General features: G+C 40.4%; 1 protein-coding gene and 1 pseudogene across 2 annotated transcripts in view; both read right to left on the bottom strand.

Moving 5' to 3' along the window:
• The window catches only part of LRRTM3 (leucine rich repeat transmembrane neuronal 3), a 170,610-nt gene that overhangs the window by 90,678 nt on the left and 59,856 nt on the right, over window positions 1–20,076 (bottom strand). The window lies entirely within an intron of this gene.
• LOC143929868 (large ribosomal subunit protein eL43 pseudogene) lies at window positions 2,318–2,661 on the bottom strand (annotated as a pseudogene).

Raw genomic sequence — 20,076 nt, 5'->3', positions numbered from 1 at the left:
AACAACTGCTTGGGGAGCCAGTCTGTATGATGAGGCCACAATGTAGTGCTCTTGGAACAAGATTAGGGATTTTTTGGATACATTCTGGTGTCTCTTCTGCAGACTTTGGATAACAGTAATGGGTGTGGAAAAATTGGTCTTTGGGTGTCGGAGGTGCCTTTACAACATAACCCTATAGAGGTGCTCTTGATAAAAGCAAGAATTGCCTTGCTGTCAAACAGGTGCAGAAAAATAGATTTTTGGGTGTTAATTGTGCCCATGAAACCTACACCAAAAAATTTCTTCCAGATGAAATCAATACTCACAATGCTAGGCAGCCTAGAAGTCTTGCAGAGATCACACATCCCAAAAACATTTAAATCAGCGACATCAGCATCAGGGGCTTCAAAGTTGCTGGTAATCCAGGACTGATTCATTTTGATAAATGTCAGCCAGTCCATGGAGTCTGTGGACAGACGCGCTCTATTATTAGTAACAAAACCCCCAGCAGCACTGAATGCCTGTTCGAAAAGCATGCTGGATGCAGGACAGCCCAGCAGTTCAATTGCATACTGGGCAAGTCCTGGCCAGTGGTCTATTGTCATGACCCAGTAACCCAGTGGATCGTCAACTGGAAAGCTCTCCACCATCTGTTTTCACCTCTAGATACTCGTGCACCATATGATGCAGATGCTGCTGATGGGGGATGTTGAAGCTTAGAGCCCTGGGCGCCGAGGACTAAAACAATTGTGAAATGCATCACTTAGGTGGCCCCCTTCTCCACCACTCCTCTCTTGACCAACTGAAGCCTCAAAACTATGTTTTCCATGACACTGTAACCTACCAGATTTGGGAAAAGCATTGGATAAACTCCTCTTTAAGGTGTCCTGAAGAGATTTCATCTTCTGCTCCCTCCGTGGAGACAGGAGGAATTCTGAGAAGTTCCCCTTGTAATGGTGGTCAAGGAGGGTTGCCAGCCAATAGTGATCCTTCTTCTTGATGTCACGTATATTCCTGGGTCCTTCCACAGGCTTTGAAGCATGAGGGAGCCCATGCACCACAAGTTTGAGGAGGCATGAGAAGCAGAATCCTTTTTTTTTTTTTCCATTTTACAAGACATCTTTTAACCACTTGCTTACTGGGCACTAAAACCCCCCTCCTGCCCAGACCAATTTTCAGCTTTCAGCGCTGATGCACTTTGAATGACAATTGCGCGGCCATACAACACTGTACTCAAATGAAATTTTTATCATTTTTTTCCCACAAATAGAGCTTTCTTTTGGTGGTATTTAATTACAGCTGGGAGTTTTATTTTTAGCTAAACAAAACAAAAAAAGATGCAAAATAAAACAATAAAAAAAATCATGTTTAATAGTTTGTTATAAAATTTAGCAAACAGGTCATTTTTCTCCTTCATTGAAATGCGCTGATGAGGCGGCACTGGTGGGCACTGATGGGCGCCACTGGTGGGCACTGATAGGCGGCACTGGTGGGCACTGATAGGCACAGTTGAGGTGACACTAATGGGCACAGATAAGGTGGCACCGATAGGCACAGATAAGGCAGTACTGATGGGCACAGATAAGGCGGCACTGATAGGTCTCACGGATGGGTGGCACTAAGGGGCACTGATAGGTACCACTGATAGATGGGACTGATGGGCACTGATAGGTGGCACTGCTGGGCACTGATGGGCGGCACTGATGGGCACTGGTAGATGACGCTGATGGGCACGGATATGTGGCACTGAGGTGCAGCAATGTTGTTGAGGCAGATTGTGGGCACTGATAGGTGGCACTGTGGGCACTGATAGGTGGCACTGTGGGTACTGATGTATAGCACTGTGGGCACTGATGTATGGCACTGCTGGGTGGCATTATGGGCACTGATGGGTGGCACTTCTGGGTGGCACTTTTTTAATTCTCTGGGGGTTACTGGCAGGGGGCAGGTGGGCACTGATACACTGGCTGTGATCGGGACTGATGTCCCGATCGCGGCCGCCGGTGATCGGCTTTTTTTTTCTCTCCTTGCGCTGTCAGCGCGAGGAGGAAAAATAGCCGATTACGGCTCTGTTTTGTCACATGATCAGCTGTCATTGGCTGACAGCTGATCACGTGGTAAGGGGTCGGGATCGACCCCTTGCTCAGATCGGTAATCAGGTGAGTCTCATTGACTCGCCGATCACAGAGCGCGCCGCACGCGCCACCCTCAAGGGGGCGCGCAGGCTGCTCGCGCACGGAACGACGTCAATAGACGTAGTCCCGGCAAAGGAGGTCCGCGCTGTAGCTGCCATTCGGCTATAGCGCGGATCTCAAGAGGTTAATAAAGAACAGTCCAGAAAAACAGACAAGGAGCAGAACTTCAGAAGGATGAATGATCTATTGGTCTTTCAATATCCTTCAGTCTTCTGATGGCGGATTTCACAATGACGGCCGAGGTGGTGTTGTAGGTCCATGCTCCTCCGGCTACAATTTTCATGCAAGAACCGCAGCGCCAGATTACTACAGCCTTCCTCTTCATTTTGGTCTTGCCACAGAAGAAGCAGGTGTACTTGGCGTGTTGGCTGATTTAAATTTTCTTGACCATCTTCCTTAGGGAAGCACCATAACGGGTCCCATATTTACACACAATGCCGACCTTCTTGGTGCGTTTCGCCATCTTCCTCTAGGACCCGAGCAGAAAGGGTGGAAAACCATCTCTTAAGGTTTGACGTATGTCTTTCTCTGCTTCAATGTCTCCAAAACTGCCAGAATCCTCCTTCCTCTCCTCTTGTGTGTTCTGTGGCATAGGTAAAATAGTGTCTGCATAAAGCGGGCCCTTAGAGGAAAGGAAGTCCTCTTCCTCCCGCTGCTCTGCCTCGAGTGCCCTGTCCATAATGCCACACAGAGTCTGCTCCAGCAGGAACACAACAGGGATTGTGTCACCGATGCATGCATTGTCACGGCTCACCGTCCTTGTGGCCTCCTCAAATAGTGACAGTACAGTGCATGCATCCCTTATCCTGACTCATTGAAAAGCCCTGTGAATGCTTAGGGGGTACTTGTGGTTCATAGAAGGACATGGAGGAGGAGGGGGTAGAGCTGACAAATCTCGCATCATCACTAGCTGTATGGCAACGTGGTGGCACAACAAGCTGCAGCACTGAGCCCTGTCCTGCATCCTCCTGAGTTGCAAGCAGAGTTACCCAGTGTGCTGTGAACAAAATATATTGTCCCTGACCTGGACTTTGTGGCTGACTGTCTTGCCCAAGGATGCCACAACAGTGCCTTTCACGTGATGGTACAGGACTGGAATGGCCTTACATGAATAGAAAAAATGACTGGGAACCTGTCATTGTGGTATAGCACATTCTGTAAATTTACAGAAGATGGCAGAATCCTCCAGATGGAAAGGCAGAAGTTGTAAAGCCAGCAGCTTTGAAAAGCTTGCATTTAGATGCTGGGCATGTGGGTAGCAGTGACTGTATTTTTTTTTTTTGCCACAGCAGATGGGGCAGAGAAATGTGCCAACTATATTCTACATCTGGATGTGTGCTACTGGCAGATGTGATGCAAGGACCTGGGACACCCTGCGCTATACCATCATCCCTGTCAGTGGAGGTTGCTGAGAGGTCATGAGGTATAGCGGGGGTAGACTGAGGTGAGTAAGGAGGAGGAGCAGAATTATGTCCCTTTTGTATGGCTCTCAAGTGCTCTTGCCAAAGGGCTGATTGGTGGAAGGTTAAATGCCTTGTCAAACTTGTCAAACAGCCAAAATGGCTGGTGTTTTTGCCACACTTGATGTGCTTCAGACAAAGTTTTCACATTGCAACAGTGTCATCGGCTGCACTAAAAAAGCACATGCAGGTATGATAGGTGTAAAAACATACTGTGCAGCTTTGACTAAAGTCGGATAATGCAGTAGCTATAGGTGTGAACCATTTACATATCTCTTGAAACCTACCCAAAAACTATCAGAGATGGCATCATCCCATCCTGTTTTTTTGCAAGGACATTACTAAGACACTCCCTGCCATTACTGCTCCCCCCGCATCACATGAATGAGGTCACGGACATGTGTGGTCCACTATCACTGCCATCGCAGCATTGCTAAGCTTAGAGGGAACAAGGGAGATAAAGTACATACAAGGGGGTATACAATTGGTTGGGAGTGTCTTAGCAATGTCATAGTAAAAAGATAGAATGAACAAGGTAGAATGCTATGATGCAGTCAGACTTTAGGAGGTACGATAATGACATGCACCTATAGCAAAAGACATTATTTAACTTTGGTCAAAGCTGCACAGCTTGTTTTTATCTACAGATGCCTCTTACCTGCATGGGCAACTTTTTTTTGGTAAAGGTGAACAAACCTTTTAAATGATCATAAAAAATACTGTACCTCTCTTGACTACATTTATGTTTTTAGCTGCACTTTCTTGCAGGTTGAACTGTTAAGAAACAGTGGCAGTAACAGAAGTTGTAAAAAAAACTATAACATTGTCAAAATTGCCTGTGTCACTTTTTTTAAATTAAAAAAGACTTGCAAAAATAGGAAGGTTATTGTTACTTGTCCAACAACCCATTCATAGATTTTTCCTTTTTTGTAGAGCAAAGCCGCCAGCAGAATCTCTACACCTGACACATTTCCAGCTGCCTGTGGTTCAATTCAACTGTAATGTAGTGATGTATGGGTTGGCAAATGGAGCTACAATACACGACGGAGACGCAGGCATTTGGCACCTCTGTAAAATCCTGCTGACGGCTTTTCTCTGCAAGTAAATTAAAAATCCAATAGAAACGGCTGGGCAGGTATGTATAAAATATTTCCTTTTACTAACTTTGGATTCTTTTTATTGATAAAGCTTCACTTTCAATCACATACATGGAACAAGTATACAGATCAGACGTTTTGACTGCTGCTCATTCATTCCATTTCAACAAATCAAAAAGAACTAAAGCCAAAAAAAAACAGCATTAATGGTAGCCCCCCTAACTATTTCAGTACAGGTTTCCATTAAAAGCCAGTAAAAGAATAAACAACGTTTTGGTATAAATGGTAAAATTGTGGGCCCTCCCACACAGCCGATAATTGATGGGCGATAATATTCTGTGTTGATACACCCCATGTGCTGCTATGTTTGATGGTTTACATTGCCTCTTGTCTAGCCTTACATTGGTTCTGTATTTGTACTTTGGATTTTTCCTATTGCTATGCTGCAAATTTTTTTGTTTTAGAAAAAGGATGTATGGGACAGTTGTTTATCATTGTGATTACTTTTTATTGATCAGTTTTGTGTTTGGATTCAATAACAGTCTGTATTAAAAAAAAAAAAAACATATCAAATCTGAAGAAAAGTTAAGGGGAAATTGGAATTTAAATTAGGAATAAAGACAAAACTTTTTTTTTTTGGATTAAGGGAGGGTTATAACTAGCGCTGCGACTAACAAATATTTTCATAATGGATTAATTGGGCAATTGTTTATTGTTTCAATTAATCGGAAAAAAAAAAGACAATTTATTCTTGAATATCTATATGCATTGGTAAATATAAACAACCAGCTATATCGTTAGGGAACAAAATATCTAATCCAGTCTGAGGAAAACAGACAAAAGGGATATATATACATACATACATATATATATATATATATATATATATATATATATATATATATATTATATATATATATACACACATATATATATATATATATAGATAGTAGAAGCCCTTGTACACACGGTCAGACATTCCGACAACAAAATCCATTAGATTTTTTCAGACAGATTTTGTCCGAAACTGGTGTTGCATACACACAGTCCGACAAAGTTGTCGGAAAAATCCGATCGTTCGGAACGTGATGACGTTCGTTCGTTGCGACGGGACTACGCTGTGGCTAGTGGCCAATAGCTTTGGTCTCGTAATTTGATCTGAGCATGCGTGGCACTTTGTCCGATCGGAGTTCTCTACAGACGATCGGACAAAGTCCGATCGGACCATATTTTCGGAAAATTTTATATCCAGCTCTCAAACTTTGTTGGTCAGGCAGATTTTTTTTTCTATAGGATATGTTTTTTAGCAGAAAGTAGAAAGTATAGTAGAAAATATTGTTTGTTTTTTTTTGTTTTGTTTTTTCAAAATGTTTGGTATTTTTTGTTTATATGGTAAAAAAAAAAAAAACAAGTGGTGAATAGATACCACCAAAAGAAAGCTCTATTTGTATAGAAAAAATGATATAAATGTAATTTGCATACAGTATTAAAGATATCATACTTAACCTGCTCTGTACAGTGGTTTTGCACAGAGCAACCCTGATTCTCCTCTTCTAGGGTCTCCCACTGCCACTTCTGGCTTCTCCTGTCTCTAGAGTGCCTGCATAGCAAGCCACAAAATATAGTATAGAGTGCCCCTATAGCAAGGTAGAAAAAACTTCTGCCTTTCGAATCACCCACTTCCTTCTCCTGTCCGGGACTACATGTTATACAAGGCACAGATAATGCATTCTGTTGGCTGACCAACTAATCAATTATGAAAATAGTTGACAACTATTTTAATTTTTGATTCTAATCAATTAAGTCAATTAGTTGTTTAGGCCCTAGTTATAATCCCCATCATGTTTTTATTGCCATCTGTGTCCCATTGGGGAAATATCCCTTCACTTTCTGTGCCATAACTGGAATTGAGAGGAAATCCATCCAAAGAGAAGGAATCCCTGGTTGTAACCAGGATCCCCATTGTTATTATTATTATTATACAGGATTTATATAGCACCGACAATTTACGCAGTGCTTTACAACATTAGAGTAAATTGGAATTTGGAATTGGAACTTCTTTGGATTCTGGTGACAGCCCAAAATTGGGGATTTTCATGTGCTTTCACTTAGGTAATAACATTAGGTGTTTTTTCACCTTAATGCACACTGACCGACCACCCAGCCCCTCCATTTTACTCACCTGAGCCTGTTCGTTCCCTTGGCAGGGACACGCTCACCTTCTCTGCCTGGGGTTCTTGGCTCCTGATTGAATAGATTGATAGCAGCACAGCCATTGGCTCCTGCTGCTGTCAATCAAATTCAATGACACCGGCGCCGGGGGTGGGGCCGAGTCCGGCATTCTGTGTCTATGCAAGCAAATGCTGGACTCAGAGGTGTGCCCACAAGGTAACCCCCAGGGAGAGCTCTTCTCCCAGGGTCCTTACTGATGCGAGGAAGAGCCGAGAGCACCTCCGGAGGACCCCAGAAGACGAGGTTCGGGGCCACACTGTGCAAAACTAACTGCACAGTGGAGGTAAGTAAAATGTTTGTTATTTGAAAAAAAAACCCCAAAAAAACGAAGGTTTGCAATCACTTTAAAGGGTAACTCCACTTTCGTGGGGAAAAAAATAGCAAATAAAGAAAAAATAATATAGTGCATATAATTGCGACACTAATCATATTGTAATTGAATGTTATTAAAAATGACCTTTCCTTTTCAATCTGCAGCTCTGTTATTTTTTGAGAATAAATTGCAATATGGCTACCTGGGGTTGTTCTGTACACAGAGTGTGTAATGACCACTCCCCAGAAATATAATTTCCTGCTTGTGTGATTGGCTCACCAATTTTCCCAGAAATCTGCACGAAAGATACAAGTCAGATTTCAGGCATCCCCTGCAACAAAAATGTCATTTTTGGAGAGATACTTTCAATAGGAACCTGTTAAAAGGGATTCAGGCCCAGCAAATGTCCTCATTAGTGCCCTGCTGCTGCCACACCTGACAGTTAATTATTAAAGTGGTTGTAAACCCTTACAACCAACTTTGACCTACAGGTAAGCCTGGATTAAGGCTTACCTGTAGGTTCAAGAAATATATCCTAAACCTACACGGTTTAGGAGATATTTGCCGAAAGACAGGCACCGCTGTCTACGGCGCATGCGCGCCGCTGTCCACAGCGATATGCCGCGAGTGGCGGTTCCTGTGCGCATGCGCGGGAGCGACGTCATTGCGGATTCGCCGAATGACATCGGCAGAGCAGCGAGACCCACCGAGAAGATGGATGCTCCGCACTACAGGGGACAGCGGTGACTTTGCTGGCTCCTGTGTCAGGTAAGTGACACATAATGGACTACTATGCGATGCATAGTAGTCCATTATGCTTTACCTTTGCAGGGAATCAAAGAGGAAGTAAACCCATCAGGGTTTACTTCCTCTTTAAACCACTCCCATTAGACTTACTCAGAACAGAGGCACAGACAAGCACACATGGATTTCTTCAGAATAACAAAAGGTAGGAATCTGCAACAAAGTTTGTTATACTCCTTGCAGTGTACATAGATCACACAGAGGGGAATGTTTTTTTCTCAACAAAAGTGGAGTTACACTTTAAGCAGGAAAAATAAAGAGGGTGAATCTCTCTAAAGATGGCCATGCATTTTACAATTTTCTTTTTCAATTTCTTTTATAATTACCGTCAACTTTGTAGTGCAAAGGCCTGCCTGATTGCATACAAATCGAAGGTGTTTAGATTTGACCTCATATTATATGGTTTTGACAAAGCTAAAGGAAAATTGTACAAGAAAATCATATAATATATGCCCAGCCATTGGCTGAAAGCGCTGACCAGGAGTCGGTTAACAAGCCATTTTCGGTCACGCCCCTTAGACAAAAGCTTGCCGAATGGCTGGTTTTTGTCGGACTGGTTGCAGTAAACATAGACCGAATGTCAGCCGGGTTCTATTGAACAAGCCAATGCCATCCAATGGCAATACATTTAGGAGGCTGCGGTACAATAAACACACTTTACTATATTGAATACTTAGGGAATCTAGTTTATTTTGTGTCTCTTGAGTGTTCTGTGTCTTTTTGTTTTACATTTGCTAATGTAAAATACTAAGTCGCTGGTAAAAAAAGAAATATAAATGAATCTGTTCACAAGGGAAGACAGACTATTTATATATCACCATATATTGTTTTATTTTTTATTTTATTTTTCAGTATGCTGCAGCAAATAAAGAATGTAACCCGTGTAAAATAAATGACAGCAGAAAATAACATCACAGTATTTATCTTACTAGTGAGATGATACATCATCATAAAATAACATAGCAGCAGTTATTTACTAAGAAAGTGCAAGATGAGAATGAGCAGAAACTGCAACTAATTAAACCTTGGCTTCCAGTATTCAACTTGTAATAGATTGATTAAAGATAATTGCTGGGTGGATATTGCAGATTGCTCCATTTATGGACATTGTTAGTAAATGTCAAGTATCATTTTCTTTGTAATAAAATATATTAAAAATAACAGCTAATCTTATTTTTACACAACAGATTCTAATATGATTAAAATATAATAATCATTTACCCAAATATAATTATTAATGTCAGATTTTTCAAATGAACCACAGCAACATGCAGTGCAGTTACAGCATTACATGAGTCTGTCTGTGTATACAAAGGTAAAGTGTGGCACTGGCAGAGGGTCAAGTTGTACCCTTCATTTACTTCTGAACAAAATCATAAAGAAATGTAAAAGAATTCTTGGGTTCCCAGCATGACCAACTCTACTTTGCTCTACTGCTCCTTTTTACTTATTTGATTTGAAGGGGTTAAAGCAGGGGTCTCAAACTTGTGGCCCTCCAGCTGTTGCAAAACTACAAGTTCCACCATGCCTCAGCCCGTGGGAGTTATGCTTGTAACTGTCAGCCTTGCAATGCCTCATGGGACGTGTAGTTTAGCAACAGCTGGAGGGCTGCCAGCTTGAGACCCCTGGGTTAAAGGTTAAGCCTGATGTTTTTTTACCTTAAAGCGAACCAATGCAGTGAAAGACAGGTATCCTGCCCCCCCCCCCCCCCAAAAAAGGTGCCAAATGTGGAACCTGAGGGGGGATGGAGTACAATGACTGGAAGTTCCACTTTTGGGTGGAACTCCGCTTTAATGCATTATCTGCATTAAAGCAGAACTTTATCCATAACAACTTGATAAAAAATAATATTCTTTAGCAAGGAACATACATTCCACATTAATAATTATGCTACCAAATTTAGTGTGTGCTGTAAATTGCATCCAGCATTGCTCTGGTCTCTTCTTGATGGAGGCTGCCATTTTTCCTGAAGACCAGAGACCCTGAACAGCAGTACATCATAAAGCGGAACTAAATCCATTGATTTAACAGTTTAAAAATAAAATAAATAACAGTTACATTCCTGGAATGCTGGGATCGCTAACTGTCATGTTTGCTTGTGTCCTCAACCAAATTGTCAAACCACCAAATGGCTGTTGTCATAACTGATCACATATGCAGTACCATGGCAGTTGCAGATCAAACAGATACAGATGCATTATTTCCTTGGCTGTAAAGAATAAGAGGGTGTACTTCTACTTTAAAGCTGTCAGCAGATCGACCGAATTTTTATGTTATACATATAAAGCTATACCTGCATACATATAAAGCTAGCAGGATTTAATTTTCTGACTAAAGTTCCACATTTAGGTAAGAAAGCTATACAAAAAGATGGCAACCACCCCAATTTAGCTAACTAGTTAACTAGCCTTTGCAGTAAGGTGCACATGGAAGCGCAATGCACATTACAGACAGCAATTTTCCAGCACACTTAACTTCTAGCCTGCAAAAAATAAATGAATAAAAATAATCCAAATTGACCCTGTCTAACAATTCACATTAAAAACTGAGTATTTAGTTGCTGAACCTCTAAAACCTCAATGTGAATTGTTAGACAATTTGTTGTCAATTTGTTTTTTTAGCAGGCTAAGCTGGTAAGTGTTTTTGGGACATTTTTGTCTGTTTGTGATGTGCATTGCCCTTCCATATGCACCTTACTGCAAAGGCTAACTATAAATTGTGGAGGTTGTCGCCCTTATACCTACCTGAGCCTGATCTCAATTAAGAGAGAAGTGGCTCTCTCCAATCTCAAACTCCTAATAAGCTCAGAGACAGCAGCTTTAGATGCGGAAAAGGCTTTTGATCCCTTAGATTGGAAGTTCATAGGTGCATCATTGGAACAAATAGGACTTCTGGGAGAATTTATACAAAAATGAATGTCCCTATATACCGCTCCATCAGCTAGAATAAAGGTCAACGGGACATTATCTTCGCCTGTTAAAATCTGTAATGGGAAACGCCAAGGCTGTCCGCTATCACCGTATCTATATATTCTGGCCATGGAACACTCCTCCTAGTGTCCAACTCCTCAATTCAGGGGGTTCAGGTGGGTAATAATTCACATATACTGAGTATTTTGCCAGACAATCTACTTATATATGTATCTAATCCAAGAATAGCTTTTTCAAATATTCTTCATGAATTGGAACAAATTGGTTAGTATAGCAATTTCAAAGTAAATGTAGCAAAATCTCACTGCCTCAATATTACTTTATCAATAAAGGAAAAAGAAACGCTAGAAAATAATTTCCCATTTTAAAGGGAATTACAATCTCTTAAATATTTAGGAGTGAATTATGCTTCTTCAAAAGAAAAAAAATGTATGAGTTGAATTACTGTATCTCCCCTTACTTAATTCCACAATTAATAGATTGCAGCATATGGCCAAAGGGAAACATTCCTGGTTAGGGATAATGGCAATATACAACATGGATATCTTACCTTGTTACTTATATCTGTACCAAACATTGCCTATAGCTCTACCACACACTTTCTTTCAGTCTCTGAGATCGAGCTTGCTTCGATATATCTGGCCGAATTCTTCGACTAGACTTCGCTATGATATTCTGGTAAAGTGGAAGACAGAGGGGGGAACAGGTTTACTGCATATGGAACTTTACTATATAGATTCTGTATTGACTAGAATACTGGATTAGCCATTGTGGGAGAACAAAACAGTGGGTAGCCATTGAACAGCAAATAATAGAGCTCCCTCTGGTCTCTCTTCCGTGTATTGTACCTAAATTTCGTCACCCAGACAAACACTTCCACCTTTGACCCAGTCTCTATTAAGAGTCTGGGATCAGACTGTTTGAAGGTGGGCTGTTGCTTTAGTACCAGGCCCATTAACCCCAATAATGGGTAATCCAGAATTCTTATCTGGCTTGTCGTTGGATAGGTTTTTAAGATGGACGCTGCCGACTCCTTCCCCGATTACACAAGCCCTGTCATCAAAAGGACTCCAGGCACTGAACATGATAATCACTACTGAACAATTATATGGGTCAGTGGTTTCACTATTTCCAGCTTCAAAATTATTATAGACTACGATCTAAAATGACCTCACTTCATAGGGATTTAACACTATTTTAATCTCTTTGTAGTGGGCCTATAGGATGTTCTAGCACTATTTCAATGCTTTATGATATATTCCTATCCCATGCATTTCCTTTAAGCCCTTACTATATCAGAGACTGGGAGAGAGAACTGGGACATTTGATTTCCATAGAAGAATGGAAGAAAGCTTTCTGGTTAACTGTCAAATCTAGTTCCTCGACTTATATACAAGAAAAGAACTATAAATTACTAACTAGATGGTACAGATGCCCGGCGAGGCTACAAAGAATTTCTCAGACCTATCCTGAGGAGTGTTGGCGTTGCGGAAGAGATGCAGGTACAATGATTCATATATGGTGGACATGGGGGAATTCTGTGAGCTTGTATTCCAGATTTGCTCTTATGTAACTGGCATATCTTATTAGAAATCTCTGGAAATAGCTCTGTTATCCATATGCCTGGGCTCTATGCGAGAGGTCACAAAAGGGCTGCTCCCTTACCTAATATCTGCTGCATGAAAAATCATATCTAGACATTGGAATACAAGTGTTGCTCTCACTATTAAAGAGTGGGTTGCTGAAATTAATTAAGGAGAATGGAGGAAATAACGGCATGTATACAGGGTAGCCATCATATGTTTTACCTTGGATAACATTCTTGAGCTCAGAGATACTGAGGTCCTATCTATCTTTGAAAAGTTAAGGTCCATGGTTGAGACTTGGATTTGGTGTGGTTTGGTGTGGCTTGGCTGTTATGTTTTGTTGCAGTTGAAGGTCGAGAGGGGGCTTCCCAGAGGTTTGTGTACTGTATTTTCTGGCGTATAAGACTACCTTTTACACTTAAAAAAAATGCCCATAAATCGGGGGTCGTCTTATGCGCCGGGTATACAATGCTACCCGATGGATGTCAGCCCCCAAATGTCTGCTAATACTGTATGTGGCTTCAGCTACAAACAGTATATGCCACTGAGCCTATTAATGAATACAGAGCCTGCTTGGATTGGAGTAACAACCTCTGTCAATCTGAGCAGGCTACATAGAGTAGCCTGCTCGGATTGGCTTTGAGAGAGAGAGAGAGAGGCAAGGGCTGATGATGCTACAGCCTCTGCCAATCCAAGCAGGCGTTGTATTCATTAAAATAATACACCGCTCACCATACTTCCCTGGGTAAATCCATTCACTGATCTCCTACTACTATACATCCTGCTGTTTGCCTTTGAGGTTCCAGGCACCGAAGAGGGACAGGTAAATCTGGGACATATGACTGGGGGTTTATTAAATGCATTTTGGTGGACAATTCCCATAGAATGTAACCCAAAAGTGGTATAGGTTTGGTTAGTGAAAAATTCTATTTTCCAGAGTTGTGGCATTCAATAGATCTCTGTTTGTGTTATTATTGTTTGATTTACTTTATGACATATCACAGCATGGCGGATGAGTAGTTGGCACTCTTGCTTTGTGTTTTTTAATGGTTCTGATGTTTTTTTAAAATGGTGTTGCCTCAGAAGGGGGGTAGTCTTATACCGCGAGTATTGCCCAAAACCTATGTTTTCACTTGAAAAATAGGGGGTCGTCTTATACGCCCAGTCGCCTTATACGCTGGCAAATATGGGTAGGTTTGTCCATGTTTGTATTTGGTGGTTTTTATTTTCTCTTTCTTTTTGTTTCTTTCTCTTTTTCATTTTTTCTCCTTATCTCTCTCTTTCTCTACAGAGCAGTTATCTGCCTATGAGGAACATTCGACAGCACAAAATAGTAATTATGAAAGAATAGGTAAAAATACCTAATTATATGGTTTTAGTTCTTTTCGTAGCCTTTACAAATTGTTATAGAGGAAATTTTGGAGCTATGCACTAACAATTATAATATAATAGGTATATGTGAATACGCTATCTACGTGCTGTGAGTGGAACTTGTGTAAATACAAAATGCTTAATAAAAATATGATTAATCAGAGACAGCAGCGGGAGCCATTGGCTCCACGAGCCAGCACAAGTGCCCCATAGCTAGTGGCTTGCTATGGTGGGCACTCAGCAGGGGGAGGAGCCAGGAGAATTGACGAAGGACATGAGAAGAGGAGGATCAGGACTGCTTTGTGCAAAACCATGGTACAGAAAAGGTAAGACTCGTTTGTTAATTAACAAACAATATGGGTTTACAACCACTTTAAACCGATAGTTAAAATTAATCATTAAAACGTTTTTGTTTTTTTTCATACAAACTTTATTGAAAAGTCACACAGACCTTTCATAAAGTTCAACTGGCTGCTGCGGTGCACTGCCTGCCCTGTACACCACCACAATGCAGTGATGTGAACCAGGCATGCAGGAGACAAGGCATTTTGCCTTGTCATGTGGTGGAACTGCACTGGAATAGCCATCCAATGCAGTTCCACGGCATCTGGTGTGAATTGGCCCTAAACACTCAGTTTTTAAGCACTTTCAGCAGCTGCTTTACTCACCTACAGAGTATGAAACTTCTTTATCTTATAGTTCTTGCTTATTTTCCATGTAAGCTGGTATCATGACCGTTGGCCCAGGATTCCTGCCTAGGATGGCAAAGCACTCCTTTGTTCTTGATCCCCAGCAGCTGGAGTTCTCCTTCACTCTGGCACTGGACTATCTCTCGGCATCCTCCTGTCCAATAGATCTTCAAAAAGATTGCCTAAAAGTTTGCTAAAGCAATCACATCACAGCAAAGAACTGAAGAATTGAGACATTTCAGGTTCATGCAGAACCCCTTTATCAGGCATGGAATAAAGTGGTCCTGTGATCAAATGCCTGATGAAGGGGTCCTTAGGGCCCAGAAACATGACAGTTCTGCAAGTTCTAATTATGAGATGTGACTGCATAATTAACCTTTGGATGCTATTTTTAAGATCCATGGTGTCTCTGTTACCATATATTGCTACTGGTTCCCAGCCAACAGTTGCTAGAGCACCTATTATAAGCAATTTTCAGGAATGTTGAGATGAGAATATTCGTCTGGATTCTGATGTACTTTTTTTCCCCTAAGTTAGTGAATGGGGTAAAGCTCTGCTGACTTCCAACCACTGAATTCAACCATGTGGAAGCACAAATGGTAGCTCAGGTTTATAGTGCTAAAATACAGTCCCTTGAAAAATAATTCATACCCCTTGAAATTGTCCACATTTTGTCACTTTAGAACCAAAAACATAAATGTATTTTATTGGAAATGTATGTGATAGACCAACACAAAGTGGCACATAATTGTGAAGTGGAAGGAAAATGATAAATGATTTTCAATTTTTTTTACAAATAAATATCTGAAAAGTGTGGCGTGCATTTGTATTCAGCCCCCGTTACTCTTATACCCTAACTAAAATCTTGTGCAACCAGTTGCCTTCAAAAGTCACCTAGTTAGTAAATAGAGTCCACCTGTGTGCAATTTAATCTCAGTATAAATACAGCTATTCTGTGAAGCCCTCAGATGTTTGTTAGAGAACCTTAATACACAAACCGCATCATGAAGGCCAAGGAACACACCAGACAGGGTTAGGTTATAAATATCCAAAGCTTTGAACATCTCACGGAGCACTGTTCAATCCATCATCCGAAAATGGAGAGTATGGCACAACTGCAAACCTACCAAGACATGGTCATCTACCTAAATTGACAGGCCGGGCAAGGAGAGCATTAATCAGAGAAATAGCCAAGAGGTAACTCTGGAGGAGCGGCAGATGGGAGAATCTGTCCATAGGACAACTATTAGTTATGCCATTAGAAGCCATGTGTGGGACACAGTAATCAGTAAACATGTGGAAGAAGGTGCTACAGTCAGATGAGACCAAAATCAAAAAAGTTTCGCCTAAAAGCAAAATGTTAGGTGTGCCAGAAAACAAACACCACACACCAATCTAAACACACCATCCCCATGTGAAACATGCTAGGAGCAGCATCATGTTGTGGGGATTCTTTTCTTCAGCAGGGACAGGGAGCTGGTCAGAGTTGATAAGAAGATGGATGGAGCCAAATACAGGGCAATCTTAGAAGAAAACCTGTTAGAGTCTGCAAAAGACATGAGGCTGGGGCAGAGGTTTACCTTCCAGCAGGACAACAACCTTAAAAATGCAGCCAGAGCTACAATGGAATGGTTTAGATCAAAGCATATTCATGCGTTAGAATGACTCAGTCATAGCCCAGACCTAAATCCAATTGAGAATCTGTGGCAAGACTTGAAAATTGCTGTTCACAGATGCTCTCCATACAATCTGACAGAGCTTGAGCTATTTTGCAAAGAAAAATGGGCAAAAATGTAATTCTCCAGATGTGCAAGCTTGTAGAGACATACCCCAAAAGACTTACGTCTGTAATTGCTGAGAACTGAAAAAGGTGGTTCTACAAATTATTGACTCAGGGGGCTGAATACACACTTTTCACATATTTATTTGTAAGAAATTTTGAAAACCATTTATCGTTTTCCTTCCACTTCACAATTATGTGCCACTTTGTATTGGTCTATCACATAAAATCCCAATAAAATAAAATTACGTTTTTGGTCAAAACACAACAAAATGTGGAAAGCGGGATGAATACTTTTTCAAGGCACTGTATATAAATATAGGGAGGTACTTTCTGGAAGGCGAAAAGATTGTGGATAGTGAAGATGATTTACTAAAAGCAAATGATGAATATTAATGAAAAACGTATTGCGCTATCAATATAAAGTGCATAAATTCAATCAAGTAAAACATTCATATATATTAAAAACTGTAAATAATCCAGTAAAGTCCATCAGAAAAAAAGAAGAGATGCTCTTGTGCAAAAAGGAAAATCTTTCACATTATACAAAAAAAAATTGGGCTAACTTTACTGCTTAGTTTTTTTTTAAATTCATTAAAGTGTAATTTTTTTCCAAAAAAATTGCATTTGAACGACTGCTGCGCAAATACAGTGTGACATAAAATATTGCAACAACCAACATTTTATTCTCTAGGGTCTCTACTAAAAATATATACAGCATATATATATAATCCTTGGGGGTTCTAAGTAATTTTCTAGCAAAAAAAAAAAGATTTTAACTTGAAACCAACAAATGTCAGAAAAAGGTTTAGTGTGTAAGTAGTTAAACTTCCCTTATTTACATATCAAAGTGTATTCCTTTGATCTAAAGGACAAATCATTGCAATGTTTATATTTAAGTTCCACCCAATTTTTTTTTTCTTTCTTTTGATGGCTGTCAGCTTTAGCAGAGTAGAGAGAATTCTCTGTATAGAAAGAATCGGGAAATACTTTGTGAAGATCGCGGGGGGGAAAAAATCTTGATAACGATTCTTAATGATTAAACGTGCAGCTCTACCGTACAACCAGGATGTTTAACAGTGGGCTCAGAAAAAGGGAGAGATAAAGGAGGAACCCATAGTGTAGTAATTAAAAATTCAGGATTTTAATGATGGTTAAAACTACTTACAAGAATGCAGGTGTAAAATCGCATACAAAACAATAAATCACATACAGACACCCCAGTGGGTGTGATAAAGTTACCGCTGTAGCTTCTCCCGACTAGATTCGTTCAAAATAACATTATCATGGGATAGGCTAATGAGTGGCAAGGTAATTACCCCCAGAGCCTAGTGAATGTGGTGATATTTCACTTTGCCGAGAATACCCAATCACATGAAAAGGAAAATAGAAAAACAGCATTTTTGCTTAGATATGATTGGATGAAATCAGCAAAACTTAACCTCATTCAATAACTTTTGGGGAAAATGTTCATGCAAAGTGAAACTTCCCTTGAAAAGTGAGTAGTCTATTTGTCTTTAGAAAATCGACTAAAGTGAGGGCTTTCGGGTTTATATCTGATAAAGAGATAACAAACTTTCTGTTATCTTATAAACGTAACATGTCCTGCTCTGGGTGCTGAAGCCAAGAGGTTTTGTAGAGCTTTGGGTGGTATAAAGCCTCCATTTTTAGGTCCACATCTTATCTGGTAGCCTATATACACTGACAGAACACAAGAGCTGTTTGAACGAATTCGTTTAGAACTGTTATAAGTTTAGTTGGTCTGGCAAGCCAAAGTTTTGTCTGTGTTTTATGCTATGGACTTGCTGTATGAAGCCCTCCTGCACTGAATCTGTGTCTGTTTGCTGTCTTGCTGAAAAATAAAGATTAGCTCCACTCTTGTGCATGGTTTATTGCTGTCAATGCCAAGTGAGCTTGTCCCTCTTGCAATATACGGTATATTTTTTTATATAGTATACATATACTGTATATTCACACATATGTTCTTCAAAGCCATGTGTATAGATAATGTAGCTTTAATGCTAAACATATTAATATATGTATGTTTTAAATTGTGCATGGAGCATTAAAGACAGTTATATTGTCCACAGTTTCATTTAAACTTACACAGCTATTCAAGTGAATAAGTAATTATCTTATGGGTCATTTATGCTTATTATGGCTATGACAGTGTATAATTTTGTTTATAGCCAACAACTGTAATTTTCAATTCTTTTTTGTCATAACTCCTTTGTTAATATTCTGAACTTTCTTTCCCTTTACTTATTGCTTGTGTGAACTGCATATATAGCTTTAAAAATACTATACCTTCGATGTATACACAGTTACATTACCCTGCCCAGGCCAAGCATATCAGCTACCAACAGTACCATGAAGTGTGGCCAGAAAGAATATTGACAATCTTAGATCTAAATATGCAAATCATAATTTTTTCTATGGCCAGATTTCAATGGACTGCTTGGACCAAAATGAGGGCAAGTATAATAATATTAATGGCAGATAGTGGGTGAATTAGGACAATTTAGATTGTGTGACTAAAGGTGCACTTATCCTTAAATTTATGATTCCTAGATACTGCTAGACTTATTGAATATAGAAAAAGCTTGCCCAGAAGGGAAATGATCCATAACATCCAATCACATATGGGTTCTTAAGACTCTACGTATAACTCCCTACAGGGTTACAAGGGTTAAAACAAGATGTAGGTTTGGTGCTGGAGGACATCACCCAAGTGGGTGCCAAAGCTTAAAGCTGAACCCAGTTTGGTTTTTAAAAATTTCATGTGAAAATTCCCTACTACTCATAATAACGTAATGCTATATTTACCCAAATGTGATTTTTGTACCAAATTCCAACATTAAAGTGACTGGTTTAAAAAAAAAAACTCTTAAGTTAAAAAAAAGTCTCTTCTATTGTTCTCAGCCTCCAACAAATCTCAAAATTTCCTTTTTCTCTTGCAGCTGTGATCTGACCTCCTGTTAGAAGGTGGTTACTTTCATTCTCCATGGTCTCACTGTATGTAGGAACAGGGGCCACCCGCTCTTGCTTGCTCCTGAGGTGGACTTTGGGATTTGTAGTGTGCATAGAGCAGCACACATGACCGCAACTAAAGTGAACTGCTCGTTCCAAAGAGAAGTAAGGGGAAAAAAAGGAGAGGTTTGGGTAAACAGAGTGACAGTAAAACAATAAAACTGATGCGTTTCGGCAAAAGCCTTTGTCGTAGCTGATCCAGCTTCTACTCTGCTTCATTTTGTGGCTACACAGAGCCAATCAGAATGTAGAGTATTTAAAGGTGAATTTCAGGTATGGCATTTTTTACACACAGGCGTTACATTGATCCAGCTTGGATGTAACTACCGGTATGCACAGACCAAAACTATGGAATCCATTGAGAAGCTGGAAATCACTATGGCAGATACCACTAATGATCTCCACTAGCTTCTGGGTCCTATGTCCAGCAGCTGCCTGGCTACATCCAGAAAATGCAAAGCAATCTCTGAACGGCTCCCGTGCCAAGTGGCGGACCTCCTGTGTTCACAATGTAGCAGGGCAGCTGATCAGCACAGGCAAAGATAAAGGTGGAAATCACTGAGTAGTGGTGTCTACTACCACGATTTCCAACTTCCACAAGGATCCCACA

Source organism: Lithobates pipiens, unplaced genomic scaffold (assembly GCF_037356315.1).
Source record: "Lithobates pipiens isolate NorthernLeopardFrog02 unplaced genomic scaffold, aLitPip1_a1.2 Scaffold_25, whole genome shotgun sequence".
NCBI classification, from domain to species: Eukaryota; Metazoa; Chordata; class Amphibia; order Anura; family Ranidae; genus Lithobates; species Lithobates pipiens.
This window is presented reverse-complemented; position numbering and strand designations above follow the sequence as displayed.